The sequence below is a fragment of the Rhinichthys klamathensis genome, unplaced genomic scaffold (assembly GCF_029890125.1).
Source record: "Rhinichthys klamathensis goyatoka isolate OS25496 unplaced genomic scaffold, OSU_Roscu_1.1 h1tg000059l_1, whole genome shotgun sequence".
Taxonomy (NCBI): Eukaryota; Metazoa; Chordata; class Actinopteri; order Cypriniformes; family Leuciscidae; genus Rhinichthys; species Rhinichthys klamathensis.
Window position 1 is genome coordinate 1,245,001 of NW_026606604.1, and position 23,255 is coordinate 1,268,255.

General features: G+C 37.2%; 1 long non-coding RNA gene across 1 annotated transcript in view; it reads right to left on the reverse strand.

The window, feature by feature from the left end:
- LOC130083827 (uncharacterized) overlaps positions 1 to 23,255 on the reverse strand; it is a 95,720-nt gene that overhangs the window by 735 nt on the left and 71,730 nt on the right. Inside the window, exon 2 of the long non-coding RNA XR_008806874.1 lies at positions 1 to 146. This exon is cut by the window's left edge and continues 32 nt beyond it. This is a non-coding gene — a long non-coding RNA (uncharacterized LOC130083827). The remainder of the gene's footprint in view (positions 147 to 23,255) is intronic.

Consider the following 23,255-nt stretch of genomic DNA (forward strand, 5'->3'; position numbering starts at 1 on the left):
CTCGGGAGGGGGAGGGGAATGCTTTTGCCAGGGCCACTGGCTCAGGCCTGCATATATTACCCACCATGTCTTTAAAAGTGTGCCAGAGACTTTACCGCAGAGGACGCCCCACATCGAGAACAATAATGGCCCTCAATGCTTACCATCTGCAGAGAGGGAAAAAAAAGCCATTGCTGCACGTGTTCATGGGAACACCTCACATGAACCGACTCGTATATCACACATTACTGAGCTGGCCTCATATTCCTTAGTTAGCATACGTTAGAAAACAAGTGTATACTGAAGTCTCACATTCAGGTTTTAAAGGGAAAGTTCACCCAATTAAAAAGTTCACCCAAATGACGATGTTTATCCAACTTCATGTTGTTCCAAACTGGATTTTTTTTAAGAATATCCCCTTTTGTCAAGGCATAACAATTTTTCTTTTTTTTTAAATGACATGTTTAAAATGACTATAGTGCACTAAAATCTTGAAAATCCCCTAGTTCATGAGAGAAGTAACAATATCTGATCAATATTGAACAAATTGAGTCTGAGGTTTTTAGTGAATCTGTTTCAGTTCATAAACCCATTGTGAAAGATTTGTTCATCAATCAGACTGAACCATTTCTCATTGATTCAATGATTTGTTTGCAACAGTTACAGCCCAGTGGAGGGGTTGATAATCAGTGAATAATGACTTGTGCATGAATATAGTGCATGAGTCATATATGACTCTTATGGTGCTTTTTCATCTATAGCTCAAACAATTAGAGCACTGTATCGCTAGCAACACAAAAGTATGGGTTCGAATCCCAGGGAAAGCAACAAATGATAAAAAATGTGTACCTTGAATCCAATGTAAGTTGCTTTGAATAAACACTTTTAAAAGCTCAACATCTCCAGTTTTTAATATTTTTTATTGACACTAAAGTGGCAAGGATATTTAAAAAGTCGACCTTTTGTGTTCCGCAGAATAAAGAAAGTCAGAACTTTCATTTTGGGGAGTGAACTACCCCTTTAAGTTAGTTTAAATATTTAATATCTCAGAAATGCCTTTAGAAAATAGTTTGCACATACAGTGGAAAAACGGTGATAGATTCTCAGGACAAAGCCTTCAAGAGAGTGTTGAGAAAGAGAGGGGTTGTCAGGAGTCAGGGTGAAGTGCAGGTTTTTTTGGGAACAGATTGATGGCCCCAGCTGTCCCTAAGGGCTGAGGAGAAACAAAGCTGGGCAGCTGGTCACCTGTGACTGAGACTAGAGCTGATACTGCACTTCTGGATCTGCTATTTAGAAGGACGCCAATTATTACCCTACATTCTTCCTGTATTCTCACCAGTAGCAACAAGATGTGTGCTGGCAGCAGAATACAAGAATCATATTATACACATCATTTTTAAGACAACTTTTGCGGAATTTTCAGATGTGAGCAGCAAATTCGACAGGTCACTATGAAGTAGCACATGCCTAATATAAAAGTCTTAAACACCAAACTCATAAAATAAGCTTTACAGAAGCAATACAGTTACTCTTTTGAGTAATTAAGCATATAAATTGGAGATTAAAAAGACACCCGACTCAGAGAAGCCAAAGCTGAGTTAGACACAGGGGTTAATCTGCAGGCGGAGGAGAGCGGAGACACCCTTCCCCCAAACTCACCGCCAACCAATTACACAGAGCTTCTGCCTCACTCAGAGACACACGGATCCAGCCAGTGATATGACATCATCAGATGCCCATTAAAGGAGAGTTTACTTGTTTTCTCTCTCTCTCTCTCTCTCTCTCTCTAAAGACAAGCTCAGAAACGTGAAGCCTTTTTTCCCTCCGGAACTCTGTCACGGGGTGCAAAGACAAAGAACTGTTTGTTTGTTTGTTTTTCACATTAGAACTTTCTTTAAATCTCATATATGGAAAGAGTTAAATCATTGTATTGGCTTCTTTTATGTGTACAACCCAATGTGAGCGCTTTATACTATTGATTTAATTAGTGACAATAAAATCCTATTCAATAAACTTTTTATATTTGTAAACTCGTTTGACTGAGATGACTATAAAATATGAGGTGTTCACTGATAACAGTTCTTGTGCTGGTATTTTCTCGGTTGCATCTGCACCGTGACTAGATACTCACTGTTTCCAATAGTCCCTTTCAGTCCCAACAAGCACTCATTATACTGACCCTGCCCTCAATGTGTATGTGTGTTTTTCTCCTCCACAGACTCTCTGTGCATGTCTTTGGCAGCTGAGAAGGAGAGAAAAAAAGAGAGAGAGAAAAAGACTCAACTGGCTTTGTTTGCTTAGCTACATTGCGAGGCTGTAAACTAATGCCTGTCCTGGAGGGATTTTATTTACTATTGCTTACATTGATTTGCCGTTTGTTATAAACTGAGTCAATCATGATTGGCTGATTAGAGCAGGAAAGATGTCGGCTTATATTAAGAAACTAGACTCTTGTGAGTTTAATACAGGTTAGGGGATGTAACAAGTTGTGGCATGCAAAAAACAGAAAGCACGTTCATTTTAACGATTAGGAACCAAATAGCAGGTTCATTTCTCATAGCTTAATGCTTCAGACAAACCTCTTTCACGCCGCAGCCCCCGTCTCCTCCACACAGGAACACAGTAGAAAGTGAACAGAGGGTCATGAATTTAAAGCTGCAAAGGTTAATGATGAGTGACAAGTGGATTAAAATGGCCGTAGATCCCAGAAAGCGGCTGACTCTGACCGACCCCCCCTACCAGCGTTAAAAATCTTTGTAGTTTCACGACGGAGTCTGATCTCCTCGCTGATCATTCATCAATGTTCAACATCTCACTAAAAACAACAGAGTACAAGCCTAGACTCTCAGTGTGTGGTCAGATGGTCTCTGTTCTCTATAGTTTTTGTAACACGCCGACAGAATTTTATAGATTGCAAGATGAACCTTCAAGCATTTTTTTTAAAAATTCTTTCTCTCACACTTTTCTAATAAAGTTTAAGCATTTAAAATCTGGTAAAATGTTACACATTAGCAACCTTGTTTATTTTGATACACACATATGCAACTTGCGAGATTCCAGTTTGAAATTCAATAAGTGTAAAACATATATATTTTTGTATTTGAGTTTACATTTGACATAATGAGCAATAAGTGGGGCAAAATGTAAATTCAAGTTCAATAACTCACTCTACCGTACAAATGTTTGGGGTCAGTACAGCAGTGATGCAGTTAAATGGTTAAAAGTGACAGTAAAGACTTTTGTTACAACCGCTTTCTATTTCAAATAGATGCTGTTATTTTGAATTTTATATTCATCAAAAAATCCACGAAAATATTAAACAGCACAAACATTGATATGAGGATCACGTGACACCGAAGACTGGTGTAATGGCTGCTGAATATATAGCTATATATTATATACACTATATATTCTACACTTCAACAATGCATATTGACTGCTGATATACTGTTGTGTTGATGAAGCACCTGTGCAATGGGCATATCTTAAAGAGCACTCAGATAAGCCAGCAGAAGTCAATACACAGTTGAGTGTGTGTCAGCTCATGTCAGCAGGACTGCAGCACTTCCTTATTGCAGTGTTTACATGCAGCACACGTGCTCTCTTTCCTTGAGCGCTGCTGCGGCTTCATTTCAAAGAAGTCTGCTGTCAGTTGTATAACTGTACAGCTACCCCTCTGCTTGCATATTTGTTTATGAAAACTCCCAAAATAACAGGGGAGAATGATGTTAGATTTTTTTACATGTACTCCTATTTCACAAGCAGACAGTTTTGTTGCTTTACTTCTGAAACTAAATATTTATTATGATCTGCTGGATGAAACAGTCATGTATTACCTTAATCTGTAGGCCTACATTGTATCAAATCTGTTTATGTAACTTGTGCTTTCAAGACTTTAGCTTTTCTTTTCCTCTTTCTCATAAAGTATTTGTGCTTCCTCACTGCACACAGAAGGTTTTTTCCAAATAACTTTCCCAGGGCTAAATATCAGTTTCCACCTAAATAGGCGGAGATAACAGACAGTGACGGAAACCCCTTTAAGACGTCACACTCTGCCTATGAGAAAGGGAAACCAAACACACAGCAAAGTTTCCCGTTAAAGCAGGGCACTTCCTTATTACTGAACTGACACGCTTGCAAAGTATGTTTCTCCCTTTAAATAGAGTCTAAAACAACAAGCTATGTTTGAACCATGCCTCCATTCCATCCTTACGCAGAAGCTGTTCAACAGGAATACTACTTGGATTTTAATGATCATTTTCTGATATATTTAGCACGACTGGTGTGACTAACACAAATGGCATGAATCACACCCATTAGAAAAATGAGCTAAGGCAGGGATTTCTATTTTATTTTATTTTGATGACAATTTCCTCTTTTTATCTTAGTATCTTGGTAGATGTGAGATATTGTAGAAGATAGATCAGATTAAGAACTGTAAAAGGACAGACAAAAATAAACAATCAAACATGATAGTTGGGTAGTTCACCCCAAAATGAAAATTACTCACCCTCAGGCTGTTCCAAATCTGTATGAGTTTCATTCTTCTGTTGAACACAAAATAAGATATTTTAAAGAATTTGGGCAATCAAGCAGTTGACGGTAGCCATTGACTTTCATAGGAAAAAAATACTATAGAAGTCAATGGCTACCGTCAACTTTCTGGTTACTGTCTGGATCTTCTTTTGTGTTAAACTGACGAAAGAAACTCATACAGGTTTGGAACAACTTGAGGGTGAGTAAATGTTGACAAAATGTTATATTTTGTGAACTATACCTTTAATGCACTGGTTGTGAACAGATTTTAAATGGATCAAATAGAGATTTTAACATTTCAGATTCTGGTTCCTTAATGGTTCAGTAAACAATTCTTTTAGTACTTTTAAGCAAAAAAAATCCAATTTCAGAGCTAAATGGCGAGATAATAATTAAATTAAAAACAAAAATGGCAAAAGGTGTGTTTACAGTCTTTTAAAAGTCCCCCGTAGTCAATAATTGTATGCCTTAAAATGTATCTTTGATCACCAAAATTACATATTTAAACGTTTTTTTCCTTGAAAGAAATGTCTTCATGCCTTAAAATAGCTTAAATGTAACTCAACACCCTTGATTCATTTAGTATACACAGTTCTATGAATATGCTAATTATCCCCGCTCACTCACACCAGCTCAGAGATCCACTCTTTGACGATCACACGTTGACCTGATTGGTTACAAGGTAGTTTGTGACGTCAGAAACACCAGCAATTGCAAACCACGTTTTTGGTTCACTGCAGTTTTAAGGAGAAAATACTCAGCAATGGTGTTGACTCATGAATTTGCACGTTTTGTCTTAAAGCATTTTAAAAACACCACATAGACATATAAACAAAATTAAAAGCTTGATTTTCACCACAGGGGGACTTTAAATGCATAAATGCAATCCAATAATTGGCCTGAATTATATTAAACAACAACATTAAACAAACAAAATATGTAGAAACATATTTCATCCATTAGCCTATTTTTGTCTGAAATACTGACAAAACACATTATCTGTATCTTTAGGTAAATATTGTTATATAAGTCAGTAACTATTCAATTAAGTCACTATAGTTGAATTGTATGTGTTTGATTCACTAAAAAGAACCAACTTATTAGATTCATTAATTTGGGAATCAGACTGTTTGCGCTGCATGTGTTTGAATCACTAAAACTAATTGGTCAATATGAGCCATTAATTCAGGAATCGGACAACACTGATTACACTGTGTGTTTTTGATTCACTAAAAAGAATTGTCTACAAGAGTCATTGAATTGGGAATCGGACAACACTGGTTGCACTGTGTGTTTGTGATTCACTAAAAAGAACTTGTCTGTAAGAGTCATTAAATCGGACAACACTGGTTGCACTGTATGTTTTTGATTCACTAAAAAACAGGATCATTTGATCAGAAATCGGACACAGATTGCACTGTATGAGTTTGATTCACTAAAACGAACAGTTTATAAGAGTCATTCATTCGGGAATCTAAAACGATCTGTTTTTGAGTCATTTGTTCGGGAACTTGACCACACTGGTTGCATTGTATGAGTTTGATTCACTAAAACGAAGAGTTTATAAGTCATTTGTTCGGGAATTGGACAACACTGGTTGCGTTGTATGAGTTTGACTCACTAAAAAGAACTGGTTTATTAGAGTCATTCGTTTGGGGATCGAACAACACAGGTTGCGCTGTATGAGTTCGATTCTCTAAAACTAGGTTTATGAGTATTTTGTTCGGGAATCAGACAACAATGGTTGCACTGTATGAGTTTGATTCACTAAAAATAACGGGTTTATGAGAGTCATTCGTTTCGGAAATCGGACAACACTGGTGGCGCTGTATGCGTTTGATTTACTAAAACAAACTGGTTTAAACAAGTAAATTAGTTCTGGAATTGAACAACCCTGGTCGCGTTGCATGTTTTTGACTGGACTCATAACAGTCATATGTGCTGTTATCGAACTGCTGTATATATTCAGAGTTATCGTGTAAGTATTTTAGTTCGGTATTCTGTTCGCAGTAGGGGAAGAATCCATGTGCAAGAACTCTTAACAGAACTGAACGTCATTTGGTTCTGGTGTGTTTTTTGCAGCAAATGCTCTAAGGCATGTGCACATAAAGAAATTGACTTAAAAAATCACTTTGAAATGAGTAAACGGTGTGACAACTTGCCCCAGTTTCTCCTATACAACAACACTATTAGCTTTGAACATACAAACTTGACAACAAATACAGCTCACCAGGGGACAACTACATTCTAGTTTCAATGCGCCTTAAGTTCTCTCTTTACACTGGGACTTTGGGGAATGTTTATAACACACTAGAGTGTGTGTGTGTGTGTGTGTGTGAGAGAGAGAGAGAGAGAGAGAGAGAGAGAGAGAGAGAGAGAGAGAGAGAGAGAGAGAGAGAGAGAGAGAGAGAGAGAGAGAGAGAGAGAGAGAGAGAGAGAGAGAGAGAGAGAGAGAGAGAGAGAGAGAGAGAGAGAGAGAGGAAGTGGTGAGTTTGGCAGGACCTCAGCACTGTGTTGTTACCAAGGCTACAACAACGTGCGGGCCAACCGCAGGTGCCGAGGCAACAACAGCGTTTCCCAATTAGGGACCCTGAGAGAGGCCCAATAATGAAATGTGGCCCCGGGCTGCGCTGGGTTAACTAAATGGATCCATAGTCATTTAAAGTTAACAAAAGGCTGACTCGGGAGGCATTTGAATGCTCACCCCCTTCTCCGTGTCCCACTCTCATTCATATCACAGTTAAGGATGTGGTTTAATTCAGGAGGGCTGATTTAAAAATAAGGGATCCCCCCGACAGGGCAAATCTATCATTGGCCGTTAACAGTTTTCAATAAGACACCAACACCACGGCGAGATAAAACTTATACATAGGGAAGACACTGTGGCTCTCATTAAATTTGAAGCGACAAAAGTACACAAGTGAAGAAACTCAAACAACTAATCCCATTCTCGCAGCCAAAGTGCTTACAAATACGCTCAAACGCACTCCGACCAGCTCTGCCCTCAGAGCCTGAGAAAGGAACCAAGTCGCCCTGTTTGCTGAGGGCTAGTGTCCACACATCCGCCTCCACAAAGACCCCATTGAAAGTGCGCCCAGGTTAAAGTGTGTTTGAAAACCCTGTTTAACAGCAGAAAAGGAGGCACAACCCCGACTGAGAGCAGAACCAGCAGGCCTCACACTGTCAGCCTCAACACACATACTGGCTGTTGTGCTGACACTTACTTTTTTCTGTCTCCCTCTCCCTTCCTGGTGAACAATATGAAGGGAGGAGCAGGAGAGGAAGTAGCCAGGCTGGGTGGTGAGCGGGAGGGAGGAGCAGGCCCTCTCTTTCCCATGTGAAGGACAAGTCTGTTGGAGCGTCAGTCTGGGGCAGTGATTGTGTTCGGCGCCTGGCTGCGTCTCACAGAAGACCCCCATTAATCACTGAAGCAGATCTCTCTCGCTCTCTCTTTCTCTGCCCTTATGCAATGCACCACCTACACCCAGGACCCCACACACAGAAGAGGCATGTGCGCACACATTTAGCACTTCTTAAATGCAAACATATAATACAGAATACACGGCACTTTTCATAAAATAAGGGTCGAAACTTTTTTTTTTTTTTAAATAGGTTTTTTCTATTTGAACAACTGGTTAGGCTCTAAGGGATAGCTCACCAAAAATGACAAATTGACTTCACTTACTCCCTCTGATGTCATTCAAACACCAAACATTCGCATACAAAAGGGTTTATTTGATAGATGTCTCAGTGTTATTTTGGCCATGCAAAAAAAGTTGTTTTGTGTTGCCATGTTATAAGTACAGTTCATAACCCTAATTTGTGTGATTTTGTAAATAAAATGACTGATTTATTACATATATATTATTAATAGAAATTACACTAAAATACAAATTACATTGTAATACAACCAATATATTTTAAATACATTTTATTATTATTATTATTATAAAATAATAATAATAGTAATAATAGCATTACTGTAGCTCAGAGCATGACACTAGCAAGATCATGGGTTTGATTCCCAGGGATGCATGAATTGATCGAATGTAACATGTCTGCCAAATAAATGATAATAACAACAATAACTATTATTATTAATCATTTACCTAAATAGACATTTAAAAAAAAATGTAATTAAAAAATATATTCTGTATAAAAAGTTAAACAGAATAGGTTGCTAGGTGTTGAATTTTTAATCATTAATTTTAATTAATAATATTAAAATTGTTTGACTACAACTAATTAAATCTCAGCTTGACATATTATGTCAATATTATGTAATTTGAATTGCTAGATACATTTGAGAAGATCAAGACCTTTGAGGTGGGACAAGACAAAAAAAGAAAGTAGAAGAAGTAGTAGGACTTTACTGTATTTGTAGATACCACCTCTCATTCATGCACACACACACATGCAGGGTTAAACACACAAAGCACTAAAATATAAAGAGCACCTCATTTAAACACACACACACACACACACGCACACACACACACACACACACACACACACACACACACACACACACACACACACACACACACACACACACACACACACACACACACACACACACACACACACACACACACACACACACACACACACACACACACACACACACACACACACACAGTGTCTCTGAATCACTCCTCTATCTCTCTCTCTCTCCCTCTCTCACATACACATACACACACACACACAGTCATTTATTTACTGAACATGTGGGTGAGCAGCATGTAAAAACATTTCATGAACGCAATAAAAACCAAGCGTACTGTAAATACCACTATTTGGAAAAGCTGCAATGTTCTTTTAATCCTCTTGCACTGAGGTGGAGAATGTCAAATAGCTGGCAATCCAACCTGATGAGAGCAGTGGAATTGTTGGCGTGTTCACATGAGGATTGTTTACCTAAACTGCTAAAGCTGGATACAGACTCTCAGCGCAGCTCGATCTGAACGTTATAGTGAATGCTCACCAACTTACATATTTCCTATATCATATATATACTGTATGTCCTACATATCTATTATATCTCAAGTCTTACAATATCATTTCGCCAGACGACAACTCAACTCGCTGCTCATGGTAACAAATTGTTTTGTTCAATCATATATTTTTTTTTATAATTTTTTGATTAATCAGTTTATTTTGATCAATATCCATATTGAATGTTTACCATTTATATTAAAGTATATATATATACTGTATATATGGCCCTTAAAGGGATAGTTCTGCCAAAAATGAAAATTAGCCCATGATTTACTCATCCTGTATACTTCACATTTTTGTCTACACTAGTTCATTTTAAATGTGTTATTCCATTCCATTCCATTCTATTCTGTTTTCTATTTGTCAATTCAGTGGAGATAAGAACTGAAACATGAACTTCCTATCACTCGGATCCTTACAGCCTCATCTCCTCCAGCTCTCTAATGCTAATTTAAAGAGCAGCGGAGAGCAGAGAAACAGAGAGGCGGATAGAGCAGCAGGTCAGTGGCTTCTTCAGCACATAAACCCTCCTGTAATGAGTAATATTTGTGAAGCATCAAGGTGACAGAGTCTCTAGAGTTGAGTGTCACGTGAGCACACAGTTCATTCACCTCCAGCATTTCTTCATGTCCTACAGTGCTTATACTGCACACACAAGCTTTCTGTGATGCACTCAGGTATCATGGATGGAAATTAATACTTCCGGACAAACATTCCTCTATTGCTCATATTTGAGACTTTTAGAGCAGTGGTTCTTAGTGGTTGTCACACTTCTGCTGTCATTTGATTATCAAACAATTCATTAGTAGTATTCTATATATATCTCACAAAAGTGAGTACACCCCTCACATTTCAGCAAACATTTTAGTCACTCAAGGGACGATACTATAAAAATGAAACTTGGATATATTTTAGAGTATAATTTTCTCTTAGGGTGTACTCACTTTTGTTGCCAGCTATTTTGACAAATGGCTGTATGTTGAGTTATTTTTTGCTATACAAGCATCACATTGACTACTCTAAAATTAAACCAAGTTTCATTTCTATAGTATTGTCCCTTGAGAAGATATACTAAAATGTTTGCTGAAATGTGAGGGGTGTATTCACTTTTGTGAGATACTGTATATATATGTATATATACATACACACAAAATCTTACAGAATTACAGAAAATGTAATAAGCCATTAATAGTGTTGCTGTGATCAATCATTTCATATAATTACAGTCATTGCAGCTACAGCATTTGGTATAAATAACAATTAAAATTATGCAGATTTTGATGATAGTATCATAACATAGAGATAAACACCGTCGCCCGTCGGTGTATGAATGAGTGTGTGAATGGGTGAATGTGAGGCAAATGTAAAGCGCTTTGGTGGCCATTGGGTCTGTGAAAGCGCTATATAAATGCAGTCCATTTACCATTTACCATAAATCCATTAAACAACAAACAAAAACACATCAGTGGCAAAAACAAGAAAGAGAGGCTGATGTCTCTCCATTGTTCCAGTACATGATAAACATGTTTATCACTGAACCCAGATTATGTGAACTGGGATTATAACCAATCGGTATTCCCAATCCCAGCACTGAAATCTCATTATGTCTCTTTTCAAAACATTATATGCTAGAAAAACAACACTGTTTCATAAAACACCATTCTGAAATATGTGGACAGATCGTCATTTAGTCTGATCAAAACACACTCAACAAGGAAAAATGGCCATTTTGATTGGCAGAGACTGAGTGAATGGAACAATAACATCGTAAGCAAGCCTGTGGGTTGTGTGTGTGCTTTCTGGGTGTCTATGCGAGGTCACTAATGGGTGCGAGGATGTATTGCTATGTCAGCTTGATGAAGCACTGCCTCTGGAAGCTTCCCATCCATCGGCAGTGATTAATCAACCCATCAGAGGCTGTTAATCATGGAAACAATACACAGATTACAGACACACACACGTATCCTAAACAGCTCATACACATGCAATGAGATCAGATAGCAGACAGTGATTTGTATTTCATTTTACAATAACAAATCATCAAACACTTGATTGGCTTTTTGCATGTTTGTTTGCTTTTTAATACATTTTGCATAAAATTGTTTTATGTAAATGTGTAAAAGCGGTCTATAAATGCAATTTACGCTGCCGATAAACTTGTTTTCTGAATATCTAAACCTCATTAAAACTTTGCTTCTGGAGCAAAATGTGATCAAATATTATTTTTCTTACCAAGTTGGCAAATATTCTAAGCTAATTTAATGATGTTTATATTTATATTATCAGAAGCGTGCATATTAGATTAACTTGTATTATCAAAAGTGTATTCATTCGCCAGTAGATTAGCAATCAGTGATGAAAGTGTAACATTGTTGAGACACAATCTAACACCTGAGAGGTGTAAATCATTCACTTATTATAATATGAAAGTCATTCCTTAACGGAGAAGTACAACCACCTCACACAGTAATTTGCATGTAAGTGTTGTGTAAATGACTGCCCTCACATCTACACATGCAATATAAGCTGAATTTGACAACAAGAAAGCTTTGTGCTCCTTAGAAATCCTGACGAATGCCTCTTAAGTAAGCCATTAGCAAATAACATCGTTCCTTTTCATCTGATTAATGTATTCCCAACAGATGTGGAGCAGATTATCTCGATTATTCCTTTCTTTAGGCCCTGTTTTGCTGCATCTAAATCTATCAGACCAGCCTCTTTAATAAACTACACCAAATCTCAATATGTTTCCTTGATGCGTTTGACAAAGGCATTCCCTTCTTTTTGGAATGGAACTGAGACTATCACAATTCCCAGAATTCCCTGAAGCCACTTCACATAACTTTTCTACTGTAAACCTGAATAAGTTTGCAAAACTCAAAAAATTTGAGGTAATCAGTTACATAAAAAATGTTTAAGCTAAACTTGCATATTTTTTATTTTGTACTCAGACATTTGAATTGCTCTTAAATTGAAATGTTTGAGTAAGCTAATTCATTCATTTAACTTAAAATGATCATGTATTCTCAACTTAAATATTTTTAGTAGAGGAAACTTGGCTAGCTTTAACTAATTCAGTAAATGCTTTGATAGCATTAGCAAAGCATGACGATTGATTGATGAATGAGTACGGCAATATAGATGATTTAACATATCCAATCTCAAACTAAGCATGGTCCACTCGTCACCATGATGGTAACCCCCTAAAAAACCCAACACAACAGACACTCTTATAAATTAACACAGCAAAGCAGTCGGCGCCGATGGCCTCTTGCTAACATGTAGCGCTGTTGCGCTTAGGCCGACCAGAATTTGAGTCCTGGCTCGTGGACCTCTCGACATCCTGCCCCCCTCTCTCTCTCCCACCTCGCTTCCTGTCCACTCAATATTGTCCTATAATAATAAAGGCAAAAATCGCCAAAAAGAAAAATCTTAAAAAAGCAAAGCATTAAGCACTACTAAATCTCCCACTTAACATTAATCTTGCAAAAAAACATGAAATAACACTTAATTTTAGTATTTACTCTTCCTTTCGAGTGAAATGGCAAAGCATGCTGGGAAATAGAAATCCCAGCCCAGTTTCAGTTCAATTTAAGCTTGTCAAAATTAAAAGAACAAGTTCATAAAACTCAAAACAATTAAACAATTAAGATTACTTAAAATGTGTCAGTTTTGCAAACTCAAAAGAAAAAGAAAGTTCTAAAAACTCTAAATAAACTAAAAATAAAAATAAAAGTGCATTTGTTTGAACTCATTTGTTTATTTTAAGTTTGCCCTACTCAAACCAATTAATTATTTTGAGCATTAGGGTTTACCGAATGCAGCTGTTCCCATACAGACTCCGATCCTGTATTTTCATTTCAGTAATTAAACCCATTGATTAACCCGACACTGGCCGCTTTCCACGAGAGATGGGAACCTGCTATTTTCCGTCTCCCTTAACCACATGTTTGATATCAAAGATGACTCATCATTTGAATCGTCATTTCACATCCCTGACTCTGTGTTTTTACTGGCACCTCTCAGCTGTACGGAGGGGGAGTTTTATTTGTCTCTGTTGCTTGTTATCTCCCGCTCTTATTCTTTCCTAGACCGCGAGATGATTAGATATGAGAGTCGGATAGAACAACGGGCAGTTTTTCACTGCATATACAAGATGTGCTAATTTAGGAAATGTGGTCAGAGTGCGTCCTCACCCCTCACAACCGTCACCCCGCGCTACGTGGAAGTTACGCGCTCTGGCAGATGGCTGTTCGCAGGGCAGCTAGATAATGACGGAGGATTAAACGCCTGACTCCCTCGCCACATTCCCCTCCTGCATGTGTTTGTGTTCCCTCTTTAGTGAGAATTTATGGGTTCTGCGGCGCAAAGATAGATTGCCACAAAAAAAGCCTCTGAGAAAACTGCACTAATCTGCAAACGATAATTCCCATTCAAGTGAGTGATTCTGGATTAATAAAAATGCTAATTCATAGAAACGCCACGGAATGGCTCCCAGTGAGGAGGATTCGTGGCATGTTTGCCCTCGACTCTATTAAAAAGAAAGACACCGGGATCATAAATATGGATCCCGTTTTGTCGTAATGTGTGGGTGGTTTGTGCCAAGCAACTACAACCATCCCAAAAATATGATTCACTTGAATACCACAGGCAAAGGGACACAATGACATTGGAGTAATTGAAAGAGATGTGATTAAATCTAGAAGGCCATGTTTGCACCTATTAAACATCTTGGGTGATTCAATCACTAGTTGTCAACCAAGTTGTAGTTGTTTACACCTATTAACATGCATCTTAAATGCATCATCTTTGAGGTCCTTGGACACATTAGGATAATTTCGACTACCTACAAGATGTGGTCAATGGAATCTAAGGGCGTGAAGAACCGAATATTTTGCAACATATTAAAACAAAAGATGATTTGTGGGTGAAATAACTGCTATTTGAATGCCAGGAGGCAGTCATCTAGGAGTACAGAGTTTAAATGTTGTAAATATCGAAGCATTTACTTAAAGAACGCTCACTGCTGGGGCATTTGTCCAGCAAATGTGTTGTAAGTGGCTTATTTTTTTCCCCTTTGTGATATGTTTGAACACCTTAAGAAATATTTGTGTGTGTGTGTGTGTGGTGAAACGGTTTCAAAATAACTTGAATGCAGACTGACTTTTGCCTCAAATTCTGGGTGAGGGGCAGAAGTCAGCAGAAGATCTACAAGCAGCATTAGAAACCAGGGCTTAAAGCAAAAATGCCATGAAAGTGACAAAAATAAAAACTTAAAATGTGGGGGCATAATGTTTTCTGCTGTGCTTGTAAACTGTAGTGACTTTCAATTGACTGATTGAACTGAATTTATGGGTCAATGACAAATAACCAAGAAGATGAAAAGGAGAAATCTGTTAAAAATATAGTTTGAAATACCATTGTATTTAGTGTGTGGTACAATTTATACCATTGTACCACACAATTTAGATTTAATTAAATAATGTGTAATCAAAAATGTCTAATCGTCAGGTAAAAAGTACCTAAATCCAGCAGTGAAACTACAAAAATATTTGTTTTACACCCTTTCAAAATGATTAACAAATAAAACAAAACATGTATCAAGGATTCTTTTACAAAAATCATTGATATGTTTTGAGTCACGATTATCACGTTTCTGTAGAGTTACTCAATTTAAATGAAAGTACTTTTTCATGAAGTATAACTGCCAAAATGTCAAAATGACTTCCTGTGGTTACACCACACTCACTATAATTTGACAGACAAAAGTTTTAATATTTTTCAAATATTAGCCACCATAACATTTTTACTTACATTTAAAAAATAAATAAATATGAATTATTGGACAATTCTTTTTTTAAAATAAATTAATTCAGCATTTTTTTCAAGAATTACTGCATTATAATGAGCCTTTTTTCTTTTTGATCTAATCGTGTAATTGAAATGTGACACATACATCATATGCCTGCTTTAAAAAAAATCCTAAAATCTATATTAAATATTAATTTATGACACTACTACCAGCAGAACCACCATAATCAGAACGAAATGTCCTCGCTAAAATTAACTTCACTTTCCACCAACTTGTACTTGACCCAGATTTTCCATTATAACCAGAGAAATCCTTGATCTCACCAGTGTGTTCAATAGAAACATTATTCCATGACCAGCAGCCACAGGTGATCCTTCACAGACAACATAGGAGCGATTGAAATTGCTCAAATTAAATATTAAGATAGCAGAGGATTCATTGGTATGGTCCAGACTGCGCGCACACACACACACACTGGGTTTCCATATTTTATGAGGATATTCCATAGACATAATGATTTTTATACTGTGCAAACTGTATATTCTATCCCCTAAACATACCCATCAGAGAAAACTTTCTGCATTTTTACATTTTCAAAAAACATCACAGAATAATTTATAAGCTGTTTTCATCATGGGGACAAAAACGTCCCCACAAGGTCAAGGATTTCGGATATTGCCATCTTCATGGGGACATTTTGTTCCTATAACGTAGGGTTTACCTGAACCACACACACACACACTCAGTATTCCAAAAATAAAGCAGGCTGGATCATTAGTCTCGGCACATAACCACATAACTCACTCATTGCCACCATGAATATTCCTAGAACATGATTTGTGATCCAAACTGTCTGCCCAAGTTCTGTTTATTTAGAGTCAGTCTGACTGAGACAGTACAGAGTATCACTTAAAATAACACACGCACAGCCTATAATTTAAGGACAGTGTTAGTACGTGATAGGAGCCAGCTCGAGATCACACAATGAACGCTCTGGCATATTCAGCCCTATCGGTTTCCTCTTTGGAAAGGGAGCTGAAATGAGCTGCATTCCATTTTATTTCACCACATTTATTTGGCTCCGGTGTTGTTTTATCGTTGGTGTTTTGTGAGCAGGAGTTTAAATGAGGACAATCGGCTCTGTAGTTGCGTTAACATGCACAACTTCCGTGAAACATATGGCATCGGTGACATTTACAGCCAAGCTATAAGTCTGGTTCACGGTCATGTTAGTTACATGCATACACAATCATGTTGTGTTTCTTATCTGTTGCGATTCTGCGAATGGCTCTCAGAGGAAAGCTTTATTATGATGGATCACGGTGATGTCACAAGTAGTTTTAGCGTCAAAGACAAATGTGGCCTTTGTTTTCTCGTGAACCGCCGTCCTCACCTGGAACCAGACCGGGGCTGGAAAGCTGCCATGTGCGTACTTGGCAGAGGATACGGCGAAGCGGGCCCTGTGTTCCTGGGAGATGAGGCCCCAGCGGAGGATTTGAGGGCCTGATAGGATTAGACTCCCTTTCTTTACACAACATTGATGAGGATAAGGGATCCGTAGAGCGCTCAAGCACTGCAAAGCTTTCCTAATGCAAAGCATCAGATGGCTTCACTGCTGCACTTACACACACCATCAAACCTCTGCAGAGATGATTTCTCCAGCAGCTGGTCTGGTTACATGCGCTTTGCTTTGATTATTCAACCACAAACCAATAGTGGTGTTTATTACCTCATGGGGAATTCGCTCACTTTGCTCCACATGTCTTCACATACCTTGATCTTATGATAAATATTAGTCATATTTTCCTAGCCAAGAGAAATATGTGTAAACAGTCATGTAAGGACAGCACTATGCATTATGGGAATGAATGTGGATGAGGTGTTACATGAGATGTTTAAGAAAATAACATACAATAACAGACCTTATAATGAAATGTAGATACATTTTCTTTAAAGCCGCTTTGAAACGATATGCATTGTGAAATGCGCTTTACATATAAATGTGAATTTAATTCAATTGAAGTAAAAAAACTCAATGAGTTCAAGTTGTTGGATGACTAACTGAACAGTCGAGTATCCATATTTTGAAGAATGAAAATGAAAATTCTGGCATCATCATCATCATCAAAGCTATTATTAAGGACACACATGGTCTAAAAAACAAACAGTAACAAAACACAAACAGCAACAGGCAAATACAAAAAAAAAAAAAAAATCACGTTTACATATAGGCTAAAACGCTAATGGTTCCACATACTGGAGGAGAACCTGACTGAACTTAGGGCCGGGTTCGTCAAGGTTGGAATTATGCTGTTTGCAGAATCTAACAACCTACGCATACATCTGTACATGATATTGTGCAGAACAGCAGAACAGGTGGGCACGCCAACACTGACAAACATCTGACTTGCACTACTCCATCGTGTCACCTTAAGCAACAGCCTCATTCCGTCATTATAAGCACTGAGTTTCTGCATGCTGCTCTTTCTGTAGCACCGCCACAAATGAGCAGTATACATAGGGGTGCAATATGCTCTAAAAAGTGCAGTCTTCACAGATCCAGAGCACATACCAAATTTGCGAATCAATGTCTTAGCTTGTGCATAGATCGTACGACACTGTCCCTATCATCAGACAGCTCCTCAGTTATATAATGTCCTAAGTATTTAGCCTCATTGCATACCTCAAGGTCAATACCAGACAGAGAAAATTCAGGAAATAACAGTTTCCTGTCCTCCCTACTCCTAACAATCATAACATTACTCTTCTTTGCATTGTATTTAATGTCAAAGTCTGAGCCATATTGAGAGCAAACCCTCAATAACTGTTGAAGGCCAGCACTATATGGACAGAAGATCAACAAATCATCGGCATACATCAAGTGGATGATGATAGTGTTACCAACCATACAACCAGTTCCACGGCTGTTTAGCTTCGATAAATCGTCCATTAAAACATTAAAAAGAAAGGGGGACAGAATGCTTCCCTGTCTAACTCCATTACATACATTGAATGGAGCAGACACAAAGTTTCCCCACTTTATATGCATTGACTGATGAGCATATAACAAGCCAGAATTAGAAATCTGGGAACTCCTTTGTTGTGTAACTTATAAAATAATTTTTCATGATTTACACGATCAAAGGCTTTAGAGGCACCAATAAAACACATAATAATTGTGGAATTATGCCTTTTGTACAAATCTAGAATCTCCTTTAAAGCAAAAATACACATATCTGTGCCATGTTTAGGTTTAAAACCAAACTGGTTGTCAGTGGTCAGGACAAACTGTTCCAACTTGTTTAGTAAGGTCCTCTCCAAGACCTTGGATATAGAATACTGGCCAGTGCTATAGGCCGGTAATTATCCATGCTATTTATTTCGCCATCTTTGTCTTTAATAATAGACACTAACATCACAGATAAAATAGACTAAAATACCATGAACTAAAAACCCAGTAAAACAAATTGCAAGAAGAGGACAGAGTTTTCTACTCGCAAATTTTAGATGTTCAGCAGATATCTTATCCATACCACATGCCTTAGTGTCTTTTAGCATCATAACTGCATCATAGACTTCTTGTGGGGAGACAGTCACATCTTCATTACTATCAATGTTACCTACATGCAAAGGAATTACTTTTAACACAGTTGAACAGCTCATAATAATGTTTCTGCTATAACTGAGTAATTTCCTCTTGACCGCTTATACCATCAATATTTGTTGGCAAAGATGTTTTACAGTTATTTATTCTTTTGATTTCTTTCCAGAAATCATTTAGATTATTTTTTTGCAGTTTCCTTGCAAGTGAGTCCGACCTCATCGTGTTTTCATTCCTCTTTATGAAACGTAGGGCATATTTAAAGTGTGCATTTGCCTGTTTCTTATATTCAAATAAGGGACCATGTTTATGTCTACCTGACTTAGCCCAAGCTTTAAAAGCCCTTAGCCTTCGTATGAGACTCTTCAACATATTCATTCCAACCTGGCTTGGCTTTGTACATCTTGGTCTTGTACAGAGGCCTGCTTGAGGCCAGAAGGGACTCCACAATATTATCATACAAGGAAAACAACTCAATACCATGTTGTGGGTTCTTACAGTTAATATCACAACATGCAGCTGCATCTTTTGGTTAGTCTATATTACTTAACAACATGTCCGACTGACCACAATATACTTCAAGATCCTCCCCAGTGAAGTTAGACTCAGTCTATTTTCCCAACACGCATATCGTTATTCACCGACAAAAGAGTAGGTAAATTGCCCTGATTTAATAGCTAAAGAAAAGGGCACATGATCAGTAGTGGCAAATTCATAATTAATCCTCATAGTCTCTGGTGTCTATCACTGCATCTGCACGGTGGAAGTCTTTATGTAGGAAGTTCAGTCTTTCCAAATCCTGCTGTTAAGCGAAAAAAAGTCTCTTGAACATACCGCCATCATGCATCATTTCATGAGTAAATCATGACAGAATTTTCAGTTTTTGGTGGACAAACGCTTTAATATAGCTTACTGTATGATGTCAATGATTATTCACTGGATCAGGACAGTACAGTTTATGTGATTTAACTAAATGAAATAAACTATTCTATGCCTAATCCAATGCGTCATATAAATCCAAAGTCCATTAAAGAAAACACATTAGTCTTCACCTTTGCAAGAAAGAATAAAACTAACAAAGGTCAATATAAGGCCAGGCATGCTAGTTGAATCATGTAGGTGTATCTCTTAGTGACACATATCCACTCTGTGTTAAAAATGCAAAAAGGAAGCTACTTTTCCATCGTTTATGGCCAAAGGTGAAACTTCTGTCCCAACTGCAAGGTTGAATTAGATGTCATATTTTAGAGCAGTTCTTCAAAGGTTCAAAGAGCCAGAAAAAGGGCTGTAATCAGGTCAGAACGGGGCCATTTGAGGCCCAGACAAGCTCAGCCCAGACTTCAGATCGGTGTTGAGGAGCACGGAGCTGTTTAAGACAGTTATGTACTCCTGTCAGATAAGGTATGCGTTCCTTTTTGATCTTTTCCCTAAGCTTTGATCAGTGGCTTTGAGTCTGAGTGTGTGGTGTTCATTTGGACATTAGGCAGTGGGGCAGATGGGAAGACTTGCTACGGAAAATTGAGAACATGACACACACATTTGCCTTTGGTCTCTAACGCTGTGGGGTCTATAGATCTGAGCGATGGGGATTTTTTAGGCACTGATCCTGGCGCTAAAGCAACCACAAATGTGTCACTTGGTGCAATATCCAATTATCCATAAATTATTGCTGCAGAGAGAAAAGTCAACACCCGTATTTAAAAACCAGAAGAAAATGTTATTATAGATTTAACACATTCATTTTTATTTTTTAATTAAAGTTTTATAATAATTTTAAACATTAGCACAATTAATCATGGCACACACCTGTACAAATTATTTTCTACCATCGAAGCCTTTTAAGGTGATCAATTCAAGTTGCATCTTAATTTTTTTAAATCTCAAGTCCACAATCAACACAGGTCACCTGCAAATACAGTGATTTTTGTAAAAAAAATAGTTTGAATGTTTTATTAATAATACAATTCATAATAATTCATATTTATTTGTGTTAATAAATAATTATTAATAAATTAATTCATATAAATAATATTTAAACTAGACTCTCCCTCTCTAAACTATAAACTATAAAGAATAAGTGCTCACTAACACAGATTTAGACAGATTTGTGAACAATAGTTGAGAGAAATAGGCCTTTTGTATACATAGAAAAAGTCTTTAAGTCCAGCTCATGAAAAATGGGGGCAAAAACAAAAGTGTTGCATTTATAATTTTGTTCAGTGTATATATATATATATATATATATATACACTAATCATCGATATAAAATAATCGGTGTACTATTTATTTTGACCCAAAATAAAGGTTAATAAATTAATAAATAACTATTTATATAATTAATAATTGTACTATTTATCTTACATAATTTCTACTACAGCACGTGTGTGTGTGTGTGTACATACATACATACATGCATGTATATATATATACATGGCATGCATTATATATGTATGTGTGTGTGTATGTTCAATGTAACACCATGTGAACTGGTAATAATTTGCCCCCCAAAATTCCTCATGTCCATTACAAATTCTGATGTTCATGCCACCGATGCAGCTGTCGGATACATACTGCTGATCTGTTGCATCCCTTTGAAACAGATTTTGGAAATTGCAAGCAAACTCCACTGAGCTAAATCTTCTCTGATTAAGTGTGGCTGTCTGCCTCCTCTGATAAAAAAAGCTCTCTCCTTCACTTCTGCCCAGCCCCCATCATCCCTTACCAGCAGAACACAAAGAAGACTTCGAACATTTTTCTTCGGAGTAAGAAAAGAGAGATACCTATACTGTCTTAATCCATTTGGATTTAAACTCTTTTTAATCCAAAATAAACCTGGATTGTAACGTATGAGAAGCAGTCATTGCAGTTTGCACATTTTTTTCTGAGTTTGAGCTTGCAGCCAAAGCCAATCTCCAAATGGCCTTTCTCTCAGGGAGGTTGTGAGATCACATTAAGAGCTGGACTGCTTAAAGTCTTTATTTTACAAGCAATAAGTTGAGCCCTGGTTATGGGTTTCCAGATTAGCCAGAGAAATTAAGCGTCTTAAAACAAAGAGTGGCAACAAAGCCAGATCTGCAGGAAGAGCCCATTAAAGCACACAAACCAGAGCATTGACTTACGTACATACATACAATACATACACACATACAGTACATACATGTGTACGTGCATACATAGTACATACAAACGGTACATACACATACACACATACATACGTACATACAGTACATACATGTGTACGTGCATACATAGAACATACAAACGGTACATACACATACACACATACATAGGTACATACAGTACATACATGTGTACGTGCATACGGTACATACATTCATACATACATACATACATACATATGTAGTTTACGTACACACAGTACATACATACATACATGCATACATACATAGTACATACACATACATACATACATACATACATGCATACATACATAGTACATACATACATACATAGCACATACATACATGCATACATACATAGTACATACATACATACATAGCACATACATACATGCATACATACATAGTACATACATACATAGTACATACACATACATACATGCATACATACATACATAGCACATACATACATGCATACATACATAGTACATACACATACATACATACATACATGCATACATACATAGTACATACACATACATACATGCATACATACATAGTACATACATACATACATACATACATAGCACATACATACATGCATACATACCTAGTACATACATACATACATACATGCATACATACATACATGCATACATACATAGTACATACATACATAGCAGCACATACATACATGCATACATACATAGTACACACATACATACATACATACATACATACATACATGCATTAACACAGTACATACACATACATAGTACATACATACATACATACATACATACATGCATACATATACAAACATGCATACATACATACATACATACATACATACATAAATACACACAGTACATACATGCATTTATTCATATTCCAAAATAAACCTGCCTCTAAACAGCATGAAAAACATACTGACAGCTCTTTCTGGTAGAGTCAGTTTTTACTAACCATGTTCTGTCATTCTCTTACCATATCTAAACATATTCCTCAATATCTCTCAGCTTCTTTTCTTTTGGTCCTCCAGACCTGTCTGTGCACTTCCTGTGTTTGATCCTAACCGGCAGGTCAGCGGTACTGACATTTCCTCACATTCAGAAAAACACTAATCATTATTTCCTGCATGGCTCCGGAGTAAATAAGCTCTCGCATTATGCAACACAGTTAATAGACA